Here is a 23,917-nt window from a genome sequence, read left to right as displayed (position 1 = left end):
CGCAGACATCTGAAAGCAACTACTGTTGTTTACTGGAAAAGAACAGAAGATAACTGGGGAAATTTCATGCAAACTAGCTCTCAATGTCAAGTCAACAGTATCGTGCCAGAGGGGATGGGAAAGCAAGTGAGACTGAACAACCATTTGAGACGGAAAAATGAGACACTGACTCATATTTCTTCCTCTAATGAAAGGGGGGGGGAGTTTAATACTCCTTATGAATATATTGATCTGGCTCTTGAGGGATTACAGAAAACCCCAAAGACATTATTCAAAATTGTAGATGACTTGGTGAGTCTCCAGAAAATCTCTGATGAATCCCAGTGAAGGATTAATTTGTTAGAACAACAAGCTCTTGTGGATCTAGATGAACACTCTATGGAACATGATTCAGTGGTGGACTTGCAAGCCCAAGGTCCACTGCATAACAACCAACTCTTGATTGACCATGTAAGGGTAGCCCTGGGTAAAAATGCTCAATTGAAGGAAAATAGCTGGGGGTGGCAAATTAACTGACCCCCATTTCAATTACATCACAGCATTACTGACATCTAAGACTAATTCCTCACTGAAGAGTGATGCTAAAACTAAGTCTGGTAAAGACATTTCTGGCATCAGTGTAAAGAGCTCCCCAGAACAAGAGACCAAGCGATGCCCCGATTTAGATACAGTATCATCGAGGATAATAACACCGCTGGATAATGAGTGCTGTGATAGATCTTTGCAAAGAACATCTGAAGCAACTGGATAGCCCCAGGGACCTACTTCATCTGAACAGGGAAACATGCTGGTTGTAGATTGACATTTAAAGCCTGTTAGCCAGGTTGCAACACTAGTGTGGAATGTGGCTGGCTTAAAGTCTAAAATTATCGACCTTGATTTTATGTTCTTTGTCATCAAGTACGAGATACTGATAATGCAACAAACTGGGTGGACAGAAGATATCTCTTTTTCTCTTTCTGGTTATATATCGATTCCACTAAAGGCTGTTAGAACTGCACGTAGTAGACCTAGTGGTGGCTTAGCAATTTTGGTCTCCAATTGTCTCTGCTTACTAAGTTGGACCCCTATGCCCTTAATTTTGCCCTTAACTTAATATTGGGTGCTCAAAATTGATATTAATTAATATCTATATACCACCAATGAGTTCACGTACACAGGTGACAGAGATATGGGCTGAAGTGGAGACCTTTATTGCAGATATATTAATAGTGCATCATGATTCCTATGTGATTATTGCCGCTGATTTTAATGATTGGCTGCGGAAGAATGATGAGGAAGTTTTTGCAAAATATCATCTCTACCCAGCAATGCCACCCACCCCTTCTCCCCTACTTATAAGGCGGTTGAAGGATGCTATGGTAATTTTTTGGGGTCTGAATTTGTTATTAACTTGCCATAAATTGGACCAACACTTGCTCAACGGTGCGATGCAACTGGATTATCCGGCAGAATATACACACTGGTTGGGTCCAAATCCTTATAATCGACTATGTGGCTGTAATGAGAAATTTAGCACCATGGGTGGGGCACTTTCAAGTGATACCCTGCCTGGAAAGTGACCATTTTCCTTTACAGCTGAATATAACATTAAGAGGGAGAATTTTTCTGGATGGTGGATGGGCTTTAGGCATACCAATGGAAAATGCACCACAAAGGGCGAAATAGACAGTGGGACAGGCTGCGTGCTTCACTGATTTACTTAACTCCTCAAAAGCCCAGTATTTACGGTTTGTTATTATTCAAGGGATATCTATGACCTGCTTGCTAGATCGTTATGATAGCCTCTTAACCTTAATATATCCAGTGCTCATTAACACAACCCCAAAAATTGGACAGAAAGTTTTTTCTCGTCCTGGGTTTGATAGAGATTATCGAGAGGTGAAAGGTATGCTAATAAAGGCATTGGACAGATATATGGATGATTCAACTAAGGTCGATGTCCAGGGTTTATTAATAATAAGGAGGCAACATAAGAGGCTGTTAAAACAAAAGAAATCTCAGTGGACGATAAAGAAAGGGAAGGAGCTAATAGAAGCAACCTAATTGAAAAATCATATCACCTTTTGGCGCTTGGTAGCACCTTCATTAAGAAGAGCTTCCTCTTTACTTGATTGCATAATCCCAGCTGATAAATGGGAACAATATTTTTATAAGACGTACAAAAAGAATGATGACTCAACGGTGAATGTTGAGGCATATACAACGGACCCCCCGAGATGGGCCCAGTCTCCTGTTTGGAAGTGGAAGGCCTTGTGAGACAATTCAAAAAAGGTAGTGCCCCTGGAATAGATTATATTACTATAGAGGTGATTCTGTCCAATTTAGACTGGTGGTTGCCAGTTCTAGCCTCATTTTTCATGTACATCGATGATACAACAAAAATTCCACCCTATTGGGGAGTGGCAATAATAGTTCCAATATATTAAAAAGGTAGATTGACAGATCCTGCCAATTATAGACCTATAGGTCTCATGAATGTGATTAGTAAAATATAAGCTAAACACTTAGTGATTAAGTTGGTGGACTGGATTCAGGATAAGCACATTCTTGCAGCTGAACATGCTGGCTTTCAAGCAGGGCACTCCACCACGGAACATACTTTGACCCTCCATTATCTTGTTGAAAAATACATGGCTAATTCGGGTGCAGCACTTTACACTGCATTCATAGACCTGAAATTAGCATTTGACTCCATTTCAAGAGATAGGCTCTGACAAAAATTAATAGATTTGGAAATTGATGAGATTATTACTATTAATTTATAAGTTATGTGAGAAGTCACGATTGTGGGTCCATTGTAATCAGTATGGCCAACTAATCTCAGAAGTTCCAACTAGCAGGAACTTCTAGAACTTCCCTCAGGAACTTGCAGTAGCCAGGTTGGTCTCTGGGTCATCTAGGAGAGACCATATTACTCCTGTATTGAAGGAGTTACACTGGCTGCTGATACGTTTCCGGGAAAAATACAAGGTGTTTGTTATAACCTATAAAGCCCTAAACAGCTTGGGCCCTGGGTATTTAAGAGAACGTCTTCTTTGTTATGAACCCCACCGCCCATTGAGATCATCAGGAGAGGTCCGTCTGCATTTGCCACCGGCTCGTCCGGTGGCTACTCAGGGACGGGCCTTCTCTGTTGCTGCCCCGAGGCTTTGAAATGTGCTCCCTAGTGAAATAAGAGCCTCCCCATCTCTGACAATTTTTAAAAAGTCTTTAAAGATGCATCTGTTCACCCAGGCTTTTAACTGATACTGTTTTGATTGTTTTTAATGTTTTAAAATATTGTTTTAAAAAATTTAAATAGTTGTTTTAAATTTCTTGGTTTTGTTTTTAACTAATGTTTTACTTTTGTTTTTATCCTGTTGTAAACCGCCCAGAGACGCAAGTTTTTGGCAGTATAAAAATATGTCAAATAAATAAATAAATAAATAAATAAATAAATAAGGAGTAAGGCAGGGCTACATCTTGGCACCTACTTTATTTAACATCTCTATCAACTCAGTGGTGAGCTGGTTGTCCGACCTGTCTGTGCATCCACCAAGACTGGCACAGAAACACATTGCAGTCCTGCTGTATGCAGATGATATTATTCTTTTATCCCAGATGTCCATTGGACTATGTTGAGCATTGGCAAAATTAAGTTTATTTTGTAACAGCGAGGGGATAGAGGTAAACTACTATAAGACAAAAGTTTTGGTGTTTTCTAAGCGGCCGAAGAGCTATACTTGGCACATAAATGGGAACACAATTGAACAAGTAAAATCTTAGAAATATTGAGGCATTGTATTCCAGTCAGCTGGCTCCCGTATTGCGCATCAAAAACATATTATTCAGAGTGCCCAAGTATCAATTAATTTAATCAAATCATTTCATTTTACATGGGGAGCTTCGTATATCCCTGTTGCAACAAAACTACTACCTGCAAAGTGTATCCTCAGATTATGTATGGTGCACAATTGGGCCCATTTAGTAATTTTGCTCTGCTAGAAACTCTTCAAACTAAGTTCATAAGAACTATATTACAGCTGCCATGTTGTATCTCAAATACTGTCATTAGAAGGGAGATGGGTCTGGTTAGACTTGAATCATATTACTGAAGATCTATCATACTTTATTGGTTAAAATTGGTATTTACAAATTTGGCTTAGTACATTTAATTCTGGAAGACTCTTTTAACTCCAAATGGAAATTGGAGTTTACGGAAAAAATTATTAATATATGAATTTTCTCAAGATAATTTTATCAGATTAGGCTTTGACCAGGCCAGAAGAATTATTGTGCAATGCATCCAGGACGTGGAGTTGCAGATGGAACACACAAAGTTACCGAGTGACATTTACATAGGAAGTCAAGGCACTGAGCTTAGGCCTGCTACATATTTAAGTAGTATCTTAATCTCAAAGTTTAGACAAGCTCTAACACTTGCCCATGTAAATAGTCTTCCAAGAGCCGTACTCCATGGGAGATTCCAGGGTACACCATACACATTAAGATTATGCCCTTGTAGATCTGGTAACGTTGAAACAACTGCTCATGTTCTCCTGTATTGTGAATATTTCAAGGACATAAGACACCAATTCATTGCCCCACTTTTGATTAATTTTCTAGGTCGTGAAGATGATTTTTATTTTAAACTATTTGCTTTCTAACCTTAACCCGGATGTTATCCATATGGTGGCCAAATACTGCTATATAATATGTCAAATGCGTATTAATGTAGTCTGATTTTACATGATTATCTTATTCTTTTTATTTGTTTTGTTATTTGTTGTACTGTTGGTCTATGACCAAAATAAAGTTTTACTTACTTATAGGTCCCTCCACCCGGGCAAGTCATTGGCATGCACAACCTTGCCCTTGATGGTCGGGTCACAGAGACAAGCAAGGACATACTCCTCCCTGTCACCCAGCACACCAACAAGCCAGTTGGACACCCCAGTCTTCAGTCTTCCAGCCAGAGCACACCCCTCTGGCGTGGTCAGCGAAGTCTGGAGGTCACCCATCATCTTCTCGAGGCCGAGAGCTGTGGGCAGGGCCTGGCTCAGAGGAGTGGTGTCAGCACACAAGCCCTTCGTGGCAAACAGGAGGTGCTTGAGTGTCAACACCATCTTGGACATGAGCTTCCACTCAGCATTAGAGAGGTCGCACACACTCAAGGATACGTTCCTTCCCAGGTTGCAAAGGGCTTTCTCCTGCTCCAGCAGGAGCTGAAACAGGAGGAAGGTAGAGTTCCACTGTGTTTCTACATCTGTTGGGATGAGATAGCGTGGAAGCCTGAGGTCACACTGCCTCTCGTGAAGCAGGCACCTGGACTTCTCACTGCAGTGGAAGTGAGCCGCCATCCTGCGAGACTTCTTGACAAGCGTGGCCATGGCAGCAACAACACTAGGAAGATGGATGTCCTGTTCCCTGGACACCTTCAGCTCCCTAAGTCCGAGGGCATCCCTTACAGCCAGGTGGAGTGTGGCACCATACACCGTATGTTGACACACGCCATCACTGACTCTATGGCAGTGGTCACGTTGGAGCCATTGTCTGTGACAATGAAGCCTCGGGAGAGGTGTGGACACCCACCAATTCACTCCTCTATCTGGTGGCCAAGTATGGCCACCAACTCCTCCTTGGTGTGCCTGACATCCATGGTCTTCACATGCAAGATGACCCACCTATGCCGCAATGCACTGTGAGACACGCTGGAGCCAGAGTCAGCACCCAAGGTCCCCTCTCTCCAGGCCCCACCAGTGGGCAGTGAGGGCCAGGAAAGCAGCGTGCACTGGTCCAGAGGTCAGTCGTGAAATGCACACTGGTGCCAGGTGGTGCAGCTCGCAGCATGCCTCACACAAGCTCCCTGCACTGCCGGTACAGGGAGGGGACCACGTTCTGGCTGTACATGGTCCTTGAGGGGATCGTGAACTAGAGAATCTGGCAGAAGCCAGAGTTCTCGACCACCTGGAAAGGTTGGTCATTGGTGGCCATAATCTCTTCTATGAGGCGGGTGAGGCGAGGTTGGTCCACCTGACCAGGCCCCTTGCTGCCCGATGCCTGTGTCCACTGCTGGACTAGCAGAATGCCCTGCTTCATGGAAGCTGGCATGCTGCCCTTGCCAGCACTAGTTGCAGGCACACAAGATACACTAGCGCTGCCAGTGGGATTAAGGACACCTGGGTGATGCCGCCACAAGGATGTCATACCCAAGTGCTAAGGATCCTTGCCCTGACTGACTTGTGCTCTGCAGTGGACAAAGAGAGCAGCAGTTGGGGCATCAAAATGGACCTCAAAATGCCGCCAGACATTGTTGCTCTGTGTGGCCTCTGGCACCCCAGGTGCCCTCTTAGGCCTCTTGGGTGACTATGGTCCTACAGGGGGAGATGCCATTGATCACCCACCGCTGTCACCCCCCCTTTCTGCCCTGCTTGGAAGAAGAAGGCCCAGCTTCACTGGCAGAGGAGGGACAGGCCTCTCCATGACCTTAGCCACAGCAGACTCTTCCTCCTCAGAGCCAGACTGGGAGGAGGACTCAGAACTGGACATGATCAGGACGTCCTCAGGGGGCCCCCACTGAGCGGCGAATAAAGTGGTGGAGGGGCCACAAGAGGGAGTGAAAATCTGGCTGCACTGCCAGCCGTCACATCCTCCTTGCCCTCTGCCTCCTCCACCCCTGCCACGGAAGGAGCTGTAGCAGGGGGGGAAAACCACACCACCAGCCTCCAGCAGCACTGGTGGTGCACCACCTGGTGATGGACCTGCCACCACAGGTTCAGGGACTGGTTTGGTGGCAAGCAGGTAGGCCCTGGCCAAAGAAACTGAGGAGGACTGAGATGAGATGGTGCAGGGAAAAATAAACACAAACAGTTAAAAATCAAAGCAAAAACTAAAGCACAGGAGAACAGCGAGGGCAGGATGCAGGGCAATGCCTGGTTTGGTCCAAGTTTGAACCTTCGAACCGAACCAGTTTGAATTTGAACTGGTTTGAATTTGAAGTGGTTTGCACATCCCTACTTCTGTATTCTACCAAAGAAAACCACATGGCTCTGTGGTCACCAGGAGTCTACACCAACTCGAGGGCTTAACTTTACCTTTAGAGCAATAGCAAAAGTTCTTGTCATGCCAGTTTTTATGGGGTGAATCACTGGGCATTGGACAATAATAGTGACTGACTAACATATTCTTTGGGGAAATTGGCCCTGACCTGCACCAATTCCTATTCCTCTTCATAGTACATCTCCTGTGAAACTAGTTGCTTACTTCTGTTATATGATAGTGCTCTCTTCGTAATATTCTGCACATACACAACACAAACCCTGTTACATAGCCCCATGGAATTATTTTTCTGATCAGCAACTGGACTGGTGCTTAAACCTAATACATTCCTTGGGTATTTATTAGATCTCTTGTCTGCAGATGGGATATTTTAAAAAACAAGCTTAGCTGCAAGATCACAAATCAACAAACTAATGAAAATAAAAGAAAAGCATTTTGCAGACCTCACTGCAAGCCATTGCAGACTGAAATGAATATTAAAGAATAAATCATAAACTCAAATACATGTAATCCTTCTCAGCTCTGAAGTAAAGCAGAACAGTTATATTTACTCTACAAAAGACTTTACTTTCTTTTATAATGAGAATTTCATTCTCATTGCAAAGTAATATTTATATAATCCTAACAAATATTTCTAACCAGAACCAAAAAATTGCATAGAAGCCCTAAGCTCATCAGAATGTAATTTACGCTGTCAATATTAATATATTTTAAAATTATGTGTATATACCCACACATACTTTCTCTCTCTCTCTGTGTGTGTGTGTGTGTGTGTGTGTGTGTGTGTTGCGTGTGTGAAAATATGAAGTCTGTGCATGGATATGAGGTTGGAACAGGATATAACCACATAAATCTTTTCATTCTTATTTTAAATCCCTTAACTCTCCTTCAAAACTACAATAGTCCTCACTGAGTTCATCAGAAGAAGGGGAAGGTAATGGTAATGTGAGTCACCCCTCCATTGCATCTAAATGCAGCTCCAGCTGAGAACTCTCTCCCCATAGCAGTATTTTCTATTGCATTGCAATGGTTATTTGTACTGGCTTACATGTCCTGCAGCATAATGCAGGTAGTGCCAGAATGCATGAAGATGGTCTGTGTGCAAAAACTGAACATGGGCCCCATTTGATAATTTTAATGTTTGTTTGTTAAATCATTAAAAACCAATGCATGGACCGATCTCCTTGAATATTCATACATTTAATGTTATTATCATATAGGAACTCAATGTGAAATTTCAGGGCTTTCTGTCCAGCCATTCAATAGGTTTCAATGTTTTTGAGTTTCCCATTGACTCCTATGGGGAAATTATGATTTAAGTTGGAAATTAGCTGCCCAGAGACATGGTGGGATATTAAATAAATAAATAAATAAATAAATAAATAAATTCCGGTGCAGCGCCTTCAAGTGCCAGCCTGTGTCCATTGCACACATTTGCTCAATTGTAGTCTGCTTTTGCCCAATTGGTCAAGAGGCAGCAGTCCTGGCAATACTCTCCTGCAGAACATGTAAACCATGGTATTTTAATCACTTGGAGATGTTTTATTGTTTGTTGAACTGCTGTGTAAAGTTATAATAAATAATAGATAAAAGATAGCTGTGCAGCCTGATCCCAAATATACTAAATCAGAAGTGATTCCCATAGATTTAAATGAAATTTACCTGTATGTAAATCCAATGTATGCACTGGATGCTTACCCTAGCCCTAACTGGTGCCCATTTATTTTAGAGTAAGTTTCACTGAATTCATTAAAGGTAAAGTGTGCCGTCAAGTTGGTGTCAATTAAGTAAATGTGCAAAGAACTAGACTGCACATTATTATTATTATTATTATTATTGAAACTTTTATACCACCCTTCCAAAAGGCTCAGGGCGGTTTACATTAAAACACCATTAAAATCAATTAATAATTAAACAAAAGTTATAAAGAGGGAAGAGGGAACATCTTGGCAGGGCAGTGACTGTGTTTGGGCTTCTGCCCCACCTCTTTCTCCAGGTGTGTGCCATCTACCCTCAGCCTCTGTGGCTTTAAAGCTGGGGCTGGGCCAGGGACTGAGGAAGGGAAGAGGGAACATCTTGGCAGGGCAGTGACTGTGTTTGGGCTTCTGCCCCACCTCTTTCTCCAGGTGTGTGCCATCTACCCTCAGCCTCTGTGGCTTTAAAGCTGGGGCTGGGCCAGGGACTGAGGAAGGGAAGAGGGAACATCTTGGCAGGGCAGTGACTGTGTTTGGGCTTCTGCCCCACCTCTTTCTCCAGGTGTGTGCCATCTACCCTCAGCCTCTGTGGCTTTAAAGCTGGGGCTGGGCCAGGGACTGAGGAAGGGAAGAGGGAACATCTTGGCAGGGCAGTGACTGTGTTTGGGCTTCTGCCCCACCTCTTTCTCCAGGTGTGTGCCATCTACCCTCAGCCTCTGTGGCTTTAAAGCTGGGGCTGGGCCAGGGACTGAGGAAGGGAAGAGGGAACATCTTGGCAGGGCAGTGACTGTGTTTGGGCTTCTGCCCCACCTCTTTCTCCAGGTGTGTGCCATCTACCCTCAGCCTCTGTGGCTTTAAAGCTGGGGCTGGGCCAGGGACTGAGGAAGGGAAGAGGGAACATCTTGGCAGGGCAGTGACTGTGTTTGGGCTTCTGCCCCACCTCTTTCTCCAGGTGTGTGCCATCTACCCTCAGCCTCTGTGGCTTTAAAGCTGGGGCTGGGCCAGGGGCGTGAGCCTCTCGTCCTTGTGGCTCTCAGCCGTGGGGCGAGCTGCCTGGAGCCCTGAAGACCTTTTCCTCCTGCCTTGACGATCCATCTTCCACCAAGCAAGAAGTCAGCAGGGACTGTATGAGTCTGGTCTTGGTTTTAAATTAAGCCAAGTAGCCGTGGTGGAATAGTCTGGGGAGATGTGTCTGGGAGAGCAAAAAAGTGGGTCTGGAGTTGGGGCGGCAATATCACGGGTAGCGGGCAGAGGGAGGTATGGCGGTGGGAGTTGGGCAGGCCATTACAGGGGAAAACGGTCCAGGCAATTGAGGCCTGTTCCTTTTTCCGGCCCTTCCCCCAACCCTCTGACCCTAGGGAGCTCTGTGAACACTCCTTCGAGGATTAGGGTGCTGCTGCTAAATGCCAGGTCAGTTAACGCAAAAACATCTCTCATCCACGATTTGATTGTGGATGAGCGTGCTGACCTGGTATGCGTGACGGAGACCTGGTTGGATGCGCTGGGCGGGGTTGGTCTCTCTCAGCTTTGTCCTCCAGGTTTCCAGATCGTGCAGCAGCCCCGCCTCGAGGGTCGGGGAGGAGGCGTTGCGGTCATCTTTCGAGAGACCCTCCCCGTTTCCAGGTGCCCAGTCAGGCAATCTCAGAATTTCGAGTGTTTGTCCTTGAGGGTGGGCCTCCGAGATAGGCTGGGGATTCTGCTGGTGTACCGACCACCCCGCTGCACTTCAGTCTCCCTACCTGAGCTGGCGGGGGTGGTCTCGGAGGTGGCCTTGGGTTCCCCCAGGCTTATTGTCTTGGGGGACTTCAATGTCCACGCTGAGGTCCCCTTAGTGGGTGCGGCTCAGGATTTCATGGCCTCCATGGCAACCATGGGCCTGTCTCAGTTGGTATCGGGCCCTACCCACGTGGCGGGACACACTCTGGATCTGGTTTTTGCCGATCGGGAAATAAATGATCTGGAGGTGGGGGAATTTGAGATCACTCCCTTGTCATGGACAGATCATCACCTGGTGGGGTTTAGTTTGACTGCTCCGTCTGCCCTCTGCAGGGGTGGTGGGCCGATTAAGATGGTCCGCCCCCGGAGGCTTATGGATCCGCTTGGATTTCAGACTGCCCTCGGGGAGTTTCCAGTGTCCAGAGCTGGTGACCCTGTCGAGGCCTTGGTTGATCTCTGGAATGGAGAGATGGCCAGGGCTGTTGACACGGTTGCCCCCAAGCGCCCTCTCCGGCTTGGTGGAGCCCGTTCTGCTCCTTGGTTTTCCTCGGAGCTTAGGGCGATGAAGCAACTCGGACGACGGCTGGAGCGACGCTGGAGGAAGAGTCGTCACGAATCCGATCGAACACGGGCTAGAGCCCATTTTAGGGACTATGCCGTGGCGGTGGGGGCGGCGAAGAAATGTTTTTTCTCCGCCTCCATTGCGTCTGCTCAGTGCAGGCAAACAGAGCTGTTTCGTGTGGTGAAAACATTGCTCCACACATCCCCCCGGACAATGGGGGAGGAGTCATCTACGGCTCTTTGTGATCGGTTTGCCTGTCGCTTTGCAGATAAAGTCGCTTGCATCCGTGCTGACCTGGACTCCAGAGTTTTGGCAGTTCCGGCAGACGTGCCTCTGGTACCATCTGGTCCCGTTGTGTTGGATTCTTTTCAGTTGGTGCGGCCTGAGGATGTGGACAAGATCCTGGGCAGTGTGCGGGCGACTTCGTGCGCTCTTGACCCTTGCCCTTCATGGCTAATAAAAGCTGCCAGGGAGGGGACAGGTAGATGGCTGGAGGTGATCGTTAATGCTTCGTTAAGGGAGGGCAGGATGCCATCGTGCCTCAAGGAGGCGGTGGTAAGACCTCTATTAAAAAAGCCCTCCCTTGATCCCTCCAACCTGGACAACTATAGACCTGTGTCTAACCTCCCCTTTTTGGGCAAGGTGATGGAGCGTGTGGTGGCGTCCCAGCTGCAGAGGGTCTTGGATGATACGGATTATCTGGACCCTTTTCAATCTGGCTTCCGCCCCGGGTATGGGACTGAGACTGCCTTGGTCGCTCTAGTGGATGACCTACGCCGGGAACTAGACAGGGGGAGTGCGTCCCTGTTGGTTCTGCTGGACCTCTCGGCGGCGTTCGATACCATTGACCATGGTATCCTCCTGGGCCGCCTCTCGAGTATGGGAATCGGAGGCACTGCGTTGCAGTGGTTCCGGTCCTTTCTTGAGGGGAGGGTTCAGAAGGTGGTGCTGGGGGACTACTGCTCGGCCCCGTGGCCGTTGGCCTGTGGGGTCCCGCAGGGATCGGTCTTGTCCCCCATGCTGTTTAACATCTACATGAAGCCGCTGGGAGAGGTCATCCGGAGATTTGGACTGAGTTGTCAGCAATATGCGGATGACACTCAGCTCTATCTCTCCTTGTCATCTGATCCTAGGGAGGCGGTGGATGTCCTGAATCGGGGGTTGGAGGCCGTGATGGGTTGGATGTGGGCTAACAAACTGAAACTGAATCCGGATAAGACGGAGGTACTGTTGGTCAGTAGGAGAGCCAATCGGGATGAGGAGATTTTACCGGTTCTGGATGGGGTTGCACTCCCCTTGAAGGAGCAAGTACGCAGCTTGGGGGTACTACTGGACCCAGCTCTGCTTTTGGAGGCTCAGGTGGAGGCGGTGGCCAGGGGTGCCTTTGCACGGCTTCGGCTGGTGCGCCAGCTGCGTCCCTTTCTCGAGAAGGCAGATCTGGCCACGGTTACCCACGCCTTAGTCACGTCACGGCTGGATTACTGTAACGCGCTCTACGTGGGGCTGCCCTTGAAGAATATCCGGAAACTGCAGCTAGTGCAAAACGCGGCAGCGAGGGTTTTATCCAGAGCTGCCCGTTGGGAACATATCACCCCCATTTTGAAAGAGCTGCACTGGCTGCCGGTTCGTTTCCGGGTCCAATTCAAGGTGCTGGTTTTGACCTTTAAAGCCCTAAATGGTTTGGGCCCAGGGTATTTGAGGGACCGCCTGCTCCCAAGGGTTGCTGCCCGCTGGACGAGGACATCTGAGGGGGCCCTGCTCCGGGTGCCGACAATGAGGGAGGCCCGGTTGTCGTGCACTCGGGACAGGGCCTTCTCTGTTGCTGCCCCCAGACTCTGGAATGCTCTCCCAGTGGCCATTCGTTCCTCGGACTCCATCACGGCTTTTAGAAAGCTTTTAAAGACTTGGCTTTTTACCCAGGCTTTTACATGATTGTTTTTTACTGCGGCTTCTCTGTGTTCCTATTTGTTGTGTTGTTTTTATGCCTGTTTTTATATGTTTTTGTACTTTTAACATGATGTTTTTATTGTGTTTTTATTGTATGTTTTTAACTTTTGTAAACCGCCTTGGGGTTATCTTTTTAATGAAAGGCGGTATATAAATGCAAAAATAAATAAAATAAATAAATAAAACATAAAACAATGATTAACAATTAAAAACATCATAAAGCAACAATTAAATAATCAAAACAATTTAAAAACAAGTTTTAAAAAGCTGAGAAAGCCTGGTTGAAGAGATGTGTTTTCTGAAAATTGCCAGAGATGGGGAGGATCGTATCTCAGCAGGGAGCGCATTCCACAATCTCGGGGCAGCAGCCGAGAAGGCCCGTCTCTGTGTAGCCACCAAACGAGTTGGTGGCAACTGGAGACGGACCTCCTCAAGTGACCTCAGCGGCCGGTGGGGCTCATAGCGAAGAAGACACTCTCTTAAATACCCAGGGCCTAAGCCGTTTAGGGCTTTATAAGTTATAACTAGCACTTTGTATTTTGCCCGGAAACCTATTGGCAGCCAGTGTAACTCCATCAACAAGGGAGTAATGTGGTCTCTCCGAGATGACCCAGAGACCAACCTGGCTGCCGCATTCTGAACCAACTGAAGTTTCCGGACGACGTACAAAGGCAGCCCCACGTAGAGCGCATTACAGAAGTCCAGTCTGGAGGTTACCAACAAATGTACCACTGTTTTGAGGTCATTGATCTCGAGAAATGGGTGCAGCTGGCGTATCAGCCGGAGCTGATAGAAAGCACTCCTGGCCACCGCCTCAGCCTGAGAAACCAAGGAGAGACGTTGATCCAGAAGTACTCCCAGACTGCGAACCTGTTCCTTTTGGGGAAGTGTGACCCCGTCTAGAACAGGCAGATCAAAATCGTCTCTAGAGTTCCGACCCCGCACAATAAGTACCTCCGTCTTATCTGGATTCAGATAAGATTATTATTCAGATTATGTCAGAAGAAGGGAAATATAAGGTGTCTTCATTGCTGACAGTCACCATTGCTCTAAAACATGGCTGTACAACCTTGGCCCTCCTGCAGATGCTGGACTACAACTCCCATAATCCTTTGATTATTGGCCACTGTGGTTAAGGATGATAGGAGCTGTAGTCCAAAAACAGCTGGAGGGTCAAAGTTGTACAGCCCTGCTCTAAAACTTCATGTTATCTTTATTATGCAGATACAGAAGAAGCCCATGTTTGCAGAAGTGGCTGGGGAATGAATATATACAGGTGGTTAAGCAAACAATTGTGCTAATATTGCCAGACTTTAAATTTATTACAGTTCAAGTGAATTAGTGAATTGAATTATAGTCAAATCTAGATCTGCTATTGAACAATATAATCTATATATTTAATTCTCTTATGGCCGACTAAGTAGAGAACTGAATAGGGATGTGAGGGGATGAGTGTGGATGTTTGGCAAGCCCCGCCCCCACTGTTTGGCTGGGTGCCGGTTGGCTGTGAGGAGGCGGCGGTGGCAGCAGGCCTAGCCCAACCGTGGCCTGGGCTGGGAGGAGGTGGGAGGCTGGAGGCAGTGGGATGGACTGGCCCAGGCGGCGCCAGCGGGGGTGAGTGGGGAATGGGCGGTGGGAGTGAAGCCCCTGCACCTGTTGTAGCCTGGGGCGGGAGGGAAACGGGCAGCGGGGCACAGCCCCGGCACCTGTTGAAGGCTGGGACGGGAGGGAAATGCCCGTTGGAGACCGGGGTGGAAGGGAGGAATGGAAGGGGGGAGGGCAAGAGAGTGTGGGGATGGAGGGGGGAGGGTGGGCAAGAGAGGGAAGGAGGGAGGGGGAGGGGGGCAGCCCACTCCAAAGAGTACACAGACCCTCTGTGTGGGGTCGGCTAGTTAATATAATTCCTTGTTTACTTGGGATCTATGTCTAAAGAATTCAGAAAGTTTGAACTAACATGTCTGAAAAGGTGTACACAGGCAGCTTGACCATTCTAACTTCTTTTGATGAGATCTGTCAATAAAAACTTTTCTGTTCCTGTGTCAGAGGTCCAGTGCAGGGATAACATTCCCAGGGGCCATTTGCATGAACTGGGTGGGCAGGCAGAGGGAAGGCTTTGCAAACCTTGCCTTCCCCACAGATGATCATCCTGTGCTTGGTGGGAGCGTGAAGTGCATTCCCACATGATCTGCACTGCTTCATGTAGCACAGAGCAGGGCAGATCACTCTGAGTTCTGGTCCCATAATTCTGGCCTCTGGGTATCCCATGCACTGAGCGTGGTGCACTGGACAATTTCACCAGGGGACGGGCGCTCTAGGCCCCCATCTCTGTGTCAGCATGTACTGCAAGTAGTCCGTGTTGACACAGAATCCTGACAGATGGGTTAAGGGCACATTGGCAAAGAGTTGGGCTTTGGCACTGGGTTTGGCACCACAACACTGCTGGGATCCCGGCAGTTCTCATGGGCAGCCAAGGAACCCTTGCGACCCTTGGCTCCTAAGCCTGGGCTTGGCTGCTTGTGAGAACAGCCTCCCAGTGTCGTAACTATGGTTTACATATTAGGATCACAGTCTTGTGCACTCCTTTTAATATTTCTCCTCTATTCTCTAGTGTGAATTCCCCTCTTTCACTTTTTCAGGGGCATAGCAAGGTTGGAGTGGGCCCAGAGACAAGATTTTAAAATGGGCCGCCCCTCACTGAAGCTCAGCTCATGAAGTAAAGAAATCTTAAATGAGGCTGAATAGTGGTAACAAAAAGCACAGTAAAATTTATATTCTAAATTTTTATATATAAACCTATGTGCCACAATAGATCATCATCCTAAATTATTTTTTTAAAGGTTTTGTTAATTGTGGATGATGCAAATCATTTAATGGTACTAGAGAAAGACATGCTGTTCTGGTCGCTCCAAGACTTAACACTCACATCAATTTCGAAGGATGACTACAACTGAAGGAAGCTCGGGCGGGTGCGTGGCAGGGAGAGTCAGTCTTGTGACTTGCCTCTGGGGGGCCCCTCAAGGCAGTGGGCCCCCAGACAATTGTCTCCCCTTGCCCTATTATAGTTACGCCCTTGCCCTTTTTGGAGTTAAACATGAACATAAGAACAGCCCCACTGGATCAGGCCCAAGGCCTATCTAGTCCAGCATCCTGTTTCACACAGTGGCCCACCATGGTGTACTATTACGTCTGTGCCATTATTAACAGTAACTCAGTACAGTTAAAACCAGACTTTACAACCATGGCTACAAACTTTGCTTTGAAACTAACCATGTTTAGGAGTGACATTGTACAGAAAGTGACGGGAAATGGGGTCAAAAGGTCAGGAAATAGAGGATTCAAGGGCTAGAGTTGTGTAGAAAGAGGGAGAATGTGTGTGAACCTACAAGACACTTCTGTTCTCCTAACCATGTTTAAGGCATCAGGAAGACTACGGGGCTAATCTTATGATCACAAAAATCGGGCTAGGAAAATCCTAGCCTGAATTTTGTGAGTGTAAGAAACACCGGGCTCGCAGCCGAGCCCGGTGGTTCAGGAGCGGCTAACCCGCTCCTGTAGCCCTCCCCATAGCCCGGGTTTGCGGAGCGAGCGCTCCACAAACCCGGGCTATTTGCTCGTGAGTAGCCGTGGCACTGCGGCTACTCGCGAGTAGACCCACAGCCAGGAGGCAAAAAGCTGCCTCCTGGCTCGGAGGTCTCCCCAGTATGCCCTGCATACTCACGCAGGGCATACTGGCTTCTGGGGGGCGCTCGGCCCCCGAGCTCCACAGTCCCCGCCGTCTCCATCTCGGAGCTGGTCATCATGTTGGCAGCTGATCCGGCCGCCCAGGGCTCCCTTCCTGCTCACAGCTTAAAACCGGGTCTCACTGATCGTGAGACCCGGTCCTACATCTGTACCAGAATGAAGAAGCTATTGAGTTTTAATTTGGATATAGTAGCATGACAGATTTCCAGTGCTATTCAGTACATATCAAGAATAGCAGATCAAAGAGGGTTTAAAAGTTGTGTGTATAGTAATGCATTTAGCAAAGGTATTAAGCTGGGATATAGAGGGTACGTGTAGTTTGCAGCTGCACGAGTTTTGAAAAATAATGTATGTCATGCTTGTTCATTTCATACAAAAGAGACCACAGAATTTGCTATAGATCTTGTGTAAGACTGCCATTGATTTCTCAAGGACAACTGCACCTAGGGACCTAGTTAATATGTTCCAGTTTGGAGGTAAAAGGAGGTTTCTATCTACAGCCCTTTAGACTGAAACTGTAATAATCCTATAGGGATATCATGGGTCAACTGAAGTGTTCACTTTATATTCCACTCCCAAAGCCTGTCAAAGTCAGCTGTATTTAAAAAGATTACTAGTGCAGAGATATTTCATGAAATAACAGGAAATTGAATATTTTCTGTCAAATAAGTCCCAATAATTTCATTTGTTTTTTCAATCTAATCTCTTGAGACTATCAAAGCACCAAACCACATGACTGAGGAACTATAACAAGTTAGAAGGTTTTAAATACATTTGTTCAGATCAGATATGTATAAACATTCATATCCCTGTATTTCACTTACACATTTAAAAAATAATTCATATAATTCCACTTGATCTAAAAAAAGATCCTAGAAAACAACTAGGGCCAGAAATCAAGACCATCCACAGTCCAATTGGAAGCCCAACAAAAAATACATGAGTGAAATAATTAGGATCAAATTTCTCATTAAGATCTGATTCTGAATACAGATGTAGAGCTTTGTATAGTCCTATTTAGACATCATTTTGTACTAGAGTACAAATGTCTGTACACTTGTACATGTTTTTGTGTAAATGACTACACCAGCATTCATCTTAAAAGTGAACCTGGGTACAGGCACCTCAAATGCAAGGTACAGACAGAAAGTGTATTCTGTACTTGTGTTCATCATAACCTGAATACCTGCACTTATGTGCAGATCTGTACCTGTGTATATTGTAGTGTATATAGTACACTCATATGGGTGATGAACATAATGAGGTCATTCACACAATGAAAAACTTTTTTCTATCTGGGTTTGGGAGCTGTGTGTACTCCCAAATTTCGGTTGTGTGGAAGCAAGGTATGAGGGAAACCTAGGTAGAAGTGATTGTGTGGAAGGAAGGTAGGAGGAAAATCTTGGTAGCTTTTCCTCCTACCTTGCTTCCACAAAATCACTTCGCTTCTACCAGGTTTTCCTCCTACCTTGCTTCCACACAATCAAAACTTGGGAGCACACTCAACTCCCAGATCTGAGTAGAACACAGAAGCTCATCTCATGAGTGAGCAAAACTGGGTTAAGCGAGCCCAGCCCGGTTTTGTTCGCTTGTGAGAACCAGTGGGCTCGAGGGCGAGCCCGGTAGCTCCAAGGTGGCAAGCCCACCTATGTAGCCACACCCTTAAATGAGGTTAACAGAGCAGGTGCTCCATTAACTTCATTTTCTAGATCATGCGTTAGACAAACACACTCAGGGGGGAGGGGGGAGGAAAGGAAGACCCCAGAAATGCACTGCGCACTTGCACGGTGCATTACTGGGGTCCCAAGGGTGGGCAGCGCTTTCCTTCACTCAACCCCCAGAGCTGCTGGGCAAAGTGTAGTGAGGCGTGGGTGGCCCGCAGGAGAGCCACCACTCATCTGGGTGGGTGGGTGGGTCATCTGCCTGCCCAGTGATGGGTAAGTAATCATCGGTGGGGACAGTGGGTCAAAGAAGCCGCTCTCCCCACAGACCTCCTCTCGGCACTTCACACTGTTCACGTGAAGCGCCTCATAGATTTTGATTGTTTGACCTCAATGTGTGGATAGGGCTAATGGCATTCACCCCTCACCATTATAAGTAATACATCCTCTCACATTCTCTGTTCAAATGAACATTGATTGTCAGAAGAGAACTGCCTAAGGCATTAGCGCAAGTACCAGTGCTTCTTATCTTCATTGAAATGCTGTGATTTGGTTGTTCCTTATGTACCAAAGCTGCAGTAGGCATTAGTACTGTTATTACATCATTCTGGGAAATACTATAGTACAGTGCAACTGTAAAACCAAAGAGATTCGGGGAGCAGGAAGAAAGACAGGGATCCGCAGGGCACATAATGCTATATTGTTAGGATTATGTGACTGGCCCCATAAGTCCTTCCCAAACACACAACTGCACTGTAGTAAGGGGAAAGAAGGTAATGTAAGGTTTTTCAGTGGTGAGTGATAGGATGACACTTTATGGCTGTAATCCAACTTATCCTTACTTAGAACTATGACCTATTGGAAATGCTTGGTTTTGATTGGGTAATGCCAGATGCTGCAAGGTTTAGGCAACAAATCTTGTAGATCAAGCAATGGTTCCCTGCACCACTGGGAGCTGCTGGTTGGAAGGGGAAACTATAGTCCATTTTAATGGAGATTTTTGAGATAATTGTCCTGATCTGAGAAGTCAGGTGATGCTGAAAGGGCCAATTGGGTGCTACTGCAGGTTTTAGGACTTGAGGACTGGCTGACATCCTCAGAATGGGCAATTTATCACAGGAGGAGGCCACTTGATCCTTTGGAAGCTGTTATATTGAGTCAGACCATTGGTTCATCTAGCTCAGTATTGTCTACACAGACTGGCAGCGGCTTCTCCAAGGTTATAGCCAGGATTCTCTCTCAGCCATATCTTGGAGATGCCAAGGAGGGAACTTGGAACCTTCTGCATGCAAGTGCTCTTCCCACGGCCTCCACCCCCCAAGGGAAATATCTTACAGTGCTCACACATGTGGTCAGGGCCATCTGAAGGGGGGGCAACTGGGGTGATTGCTCCCCTAGGCTCCACTCTCACTCTCCTTCTCTGCCCTCTCTCTCCCAACCACCCCTGCACACTCTTTTCCAGCCAGTGGGCAGCTGCTGCTCAGAGAGGAGGCTTGGGGTCTGTGATTCCCCAGGCCCCACACACTCTCTCTCTCTCTTACCCACTCCACCCATGCTCTTTCTCCCTGCTCTTCTGCCCTGGACTGGTCCAACAGTGTGTACTTGAAGCACATGCAGAGCTTCCTCTTCTGTCACTCTCTGGTCTGCTTGCTGCTGTTGCTGCTACCTTCACGCAGCGGTCATGGCCATCACTCCTTCTCCCCCTCACCCAGACAGAGCTCCCTGGTGGTGGGGCCAGTTGGCAGCAGGCTGTAACAACCTGGAAACATGAGCACCACCGTCAGGCCAGTGCACCATTTTTGAGTTGCATCTGTCCCTACTGCTCCTTCTGTCCATCCATTCATCCACCCATTTGTCTTGCTTTGCTCGCTGCTCATGGTTGCTGTCTGCTTCAGCCTGCCTGCCCATGGTTGAGGCCTGCTTGTGCTATTTCAGAGGGAGGGTGGCCCAGTTGAGCATGGAGACACACATTTATCAGCAGCATCCAAGGTGGGTGGTTGGCGGCGGCGGAGGGGAGTTATTTATTTATTTGCTTCCTTGCTTGCTTCTGCAGCAACTCTTTCTGCTCAGCCATTCTGGAAATATATTACAGGGTGCAAATAAATAATAATAATAATAATAATAATATAGGATTAATTCTACTCCCTTTCTATGAAAAGGGGGCAATTTCCTCCAAAGTAGGGTTGAATGATGATGGTCATTGTGGGGGCTTCCAATTCTGTAGCTTTTTAATGTTCTTCCTATTTATTTAATTCCAGGGGGGAATTAAACTTCTTAAGAAAAACTGTAATAGGTAGCATGGCATGACTGTTCCAATCTACATATTTATTTTTAAGAAATGACAGCATTTCCCCAATTTTTACACTGAATGGAGCCTGCTTACTCCCAGCCCCTTTGGTTCTTCAAGACATTGCTGAAGTGACATGATTCTGTGAAATGTGTTCCTCAAAGGACACAAAACTTAAAAATGAACAGTTTTAATTGGCAGGGAATCATTAATTGTAAAAAAAGCTTTATTTAATTATTTCAGTGCTCTTATTGACCAAGTACTAATTTTCAATGTTCAAAGTGCTGGAGCATTCATGCTGAAAAATATTTATACAGGGAGTGGGTTTAGAATTGTAATTATAACAAACCCTGCCAGATGCAACAGAATGAGGTGGCGGTCTCTGAGAACAAGTTAGACAGTGGATGGCACCACTTTAGACTGCAGTCACATTTCTTTAATGCCCCCCATGTAAAAAAAGAAGAAAAGAAAACTCTTTAAGTGAAAAACTATAGTTGCACAGCAGATTTTATTTTCACCCATCCTCTGAAAATAGGAAGTGCAAGTTAAAGTGTCCATTTTAACTTCCGCGCCATATAAACTGTAAAGACTTTGTATTGTCTGGTTTATGATGATGGCTTTAGAAAGGAGGTTCCATGCACCTACACCTTTCCTTGGTCTTTCAGTTGGTTGAGGGACGGATGCATCCAGGCTGACATTTAACAGGCGATCAAGGCAAAGTGGTTTTAGATTACTGAATTACTTATCTACTGTACGTAATTGAACAAGAAGCCAACTTTAACTGAGAAACAAGAGTTTGATAATTATTTCTAGCTAAGAACATAGGCCTATTTCGAATAGAAAATTTTTGAGGTCAAAATATTTTGCACATCCCTAACAGCACTGCTATATTTGATTAATATATTAAATCCAAAATATGCCTGTCTTTAAATGAAGCAATTAACTGGCAATTCCTATTTTTTGAAATATGAAAAGTGATGCTTTGATTTTCATGGCTACAGAGTCCAGTGGCAGGGCCAATGAATCAGTCAGTTATCAACTACCTACAAGATTTTCAGAAGCCGAAACACAGCATCAGAATTTCCCCTGCTACTACTGCAGACAAAGCCCATTTCATCATACATATAAAATAATGGAACAAGCTCTGCTACATTTGCCAAGATAGATGGCAACCTGTGTAACTAAAGTGGTCCCAAAGCGTCAGGCCACCTGCATATTTTTGCTTATCTCTGTTGCAATGCCTGATTTGACTCCAGGAAAAATTCAGATCAATACAGAGGGGGTGTGCATTGCTACTGTGTTGTCTCCATTCCCTTGTTTGAGATCTGGTATCTAGAATGCTTTAACACTAGTCATATGCAACACAATTGGAATGATGGCAATTTCAGCTTAACTTAAACAAGCACTTCTGTACAGGGAAATGCTGGCTCCCTTATGATATAGGACAGCTTGGTGATATAAGTTGGATAATGTCTGTGAGAGAAAGGAATCTCTGTAACAGAGGTGATTCTCAGACTGTTTTCAATTCATTGCCCCCATGGCAAAGTTATCTGTAATGAAGAGATGGTTCACATAGCCAGTTTTGGAGGTGCATAGATCACCAGAAGAGGATTTCCCCTTCCTATCCCACATGATAAGGAGGTCTTGTGAAAATACTCTCACATGATCTCAAATTATCATGGCCTCAGATTGTTCAGTTGTTGCAACACACCACAATGCCCTTTTTTTCTGGAACAAAAATCAGTAGCTAGGCATCTACTTATAGAGATTTTCCTACAAGTAATGATGATGTGATTATCTGGATCGACCAAATATATGAAACGTTATGTGTTGTTGTTTTTTTTTAAAAAAATTATCCATTAAATTGAAAACTATTGTGAACATTCAACATTTTATTTTTATTTTTTGCTCTTGTGTGAGCATGTAAAGGTCCTGTCCTACATTCTGCTAAACTACATGAAGTATACCTTTCACAAGTCACTTGATGAGCTGCAGTAGTGACAATTCTGAATGTCAATATTATCCCTCCAGGAAAAAGTTCCTCCTGTTTTGTTATCTTTTTTTGCTTTATTTTTTCATGTCATTCTTTTCTAACTTCCTTTGCTGGTATGTTCTCTATGCCTCCTTTTGACATTTTCACAATCACAAGACATCAACTTTGTTGGTCTTCTCCAGTGATTCTATCTTTCATTGCTGGTCTGAATGCAAAGGTGACATCTAGGTACAACCTTGCTCTGGCAACAGACTACCAACATCTTTGTTTCATAGCATGATGCAAAGATTCTTTAGAGCTACTTTTATAAAGCACCTTTTCAGCAAAAAGCCATACTTATAGCTAATTTAATATCCATTATTTCTTCCGGCTCCTTTGATCAGTACTGCTTTTCAGGTGATTACAGCCTTGTATAACATCTCTGTTTCATATTATTTTCCCCTACACTTCTTACAGTAGCTTGCATTTTCTTTATTCCTTCCTTGAAGGAAGTAAGTTCAAAACTTCTTTGTATGGATTTAAAAAAGGGCCTATTTATAATCCCCCATACATTTAATTACTGTGCTATTTGGTCCTTCCTGTAGAACACTAATGGAAGATCTCTAGATGGTGAAGGCTGAGAATACTACTTTTAAGTATGGCATTGTACTATATCTTGTCAAAACTGCTTGTTCAGCTTTACACTGTTCTTCTCCATTATGCGCTGTTCCCAACAGACATTTTTTAATACGTGTTTTTACTTTTGACAACAAAAATTGTATTTATTCATGATAGTGCAGCCCACATGCACTTTTTCAATAAATGCAATGGTCTAGTTGCTTTGGTTAACACATGATAGAACTTGGATAAGCACATAGAACTTCATGTGTGCCTCAGAGTGCCACAAAGCTCTGGATTACTGCCAGTTCCCTCATCTACAAACATCCTATGTGTACCTAAAATCAAATGTAGGATTATTTATTTATTTATTTATTTAGATTTGATTTATATACCGCCCTTCCAAAATGGCTCAGGCCTCCCAAAATGGCTCAGGCTAAACTAAAGGCTAGTTTACCTAATTTCTTGTCACTAGGTTCCATCTGTTTATTGCTTTGGCCAGCAGTTCCCAACCTGTGGTACACCAGATGTTGCTGAACTACAACTCCCATCATCCCCAGCTACAGTTTATTGTGGCTGGGGATGATGGGAGTTGTAGTTCAGCTGGTTGGGAACCACTGACTTTGAGGATGTTTGAAAGGCCCCACAGTCAGTCAATTTATAGTCCAAGTTAAACAC

This window comes from Hemicordylus capensis, chromosome 6 (genome assembly GCF_027244095.1).
Source record: "Hemicordylus capensis ecotype Gifberg chromosome 6, rHemCap1.1.pri, whole genome shotgun sequence".
NCBI classification, from domain to species: domain Eukaryota; kingdom Metazoa; phylum Chordata; class Lepidosauria; order Squamata; family Cordylidae; genus Hemicordylus; species Hemicordylus capensis.
Note: the sequence above shows the minus strand (reverse complement) of the source record.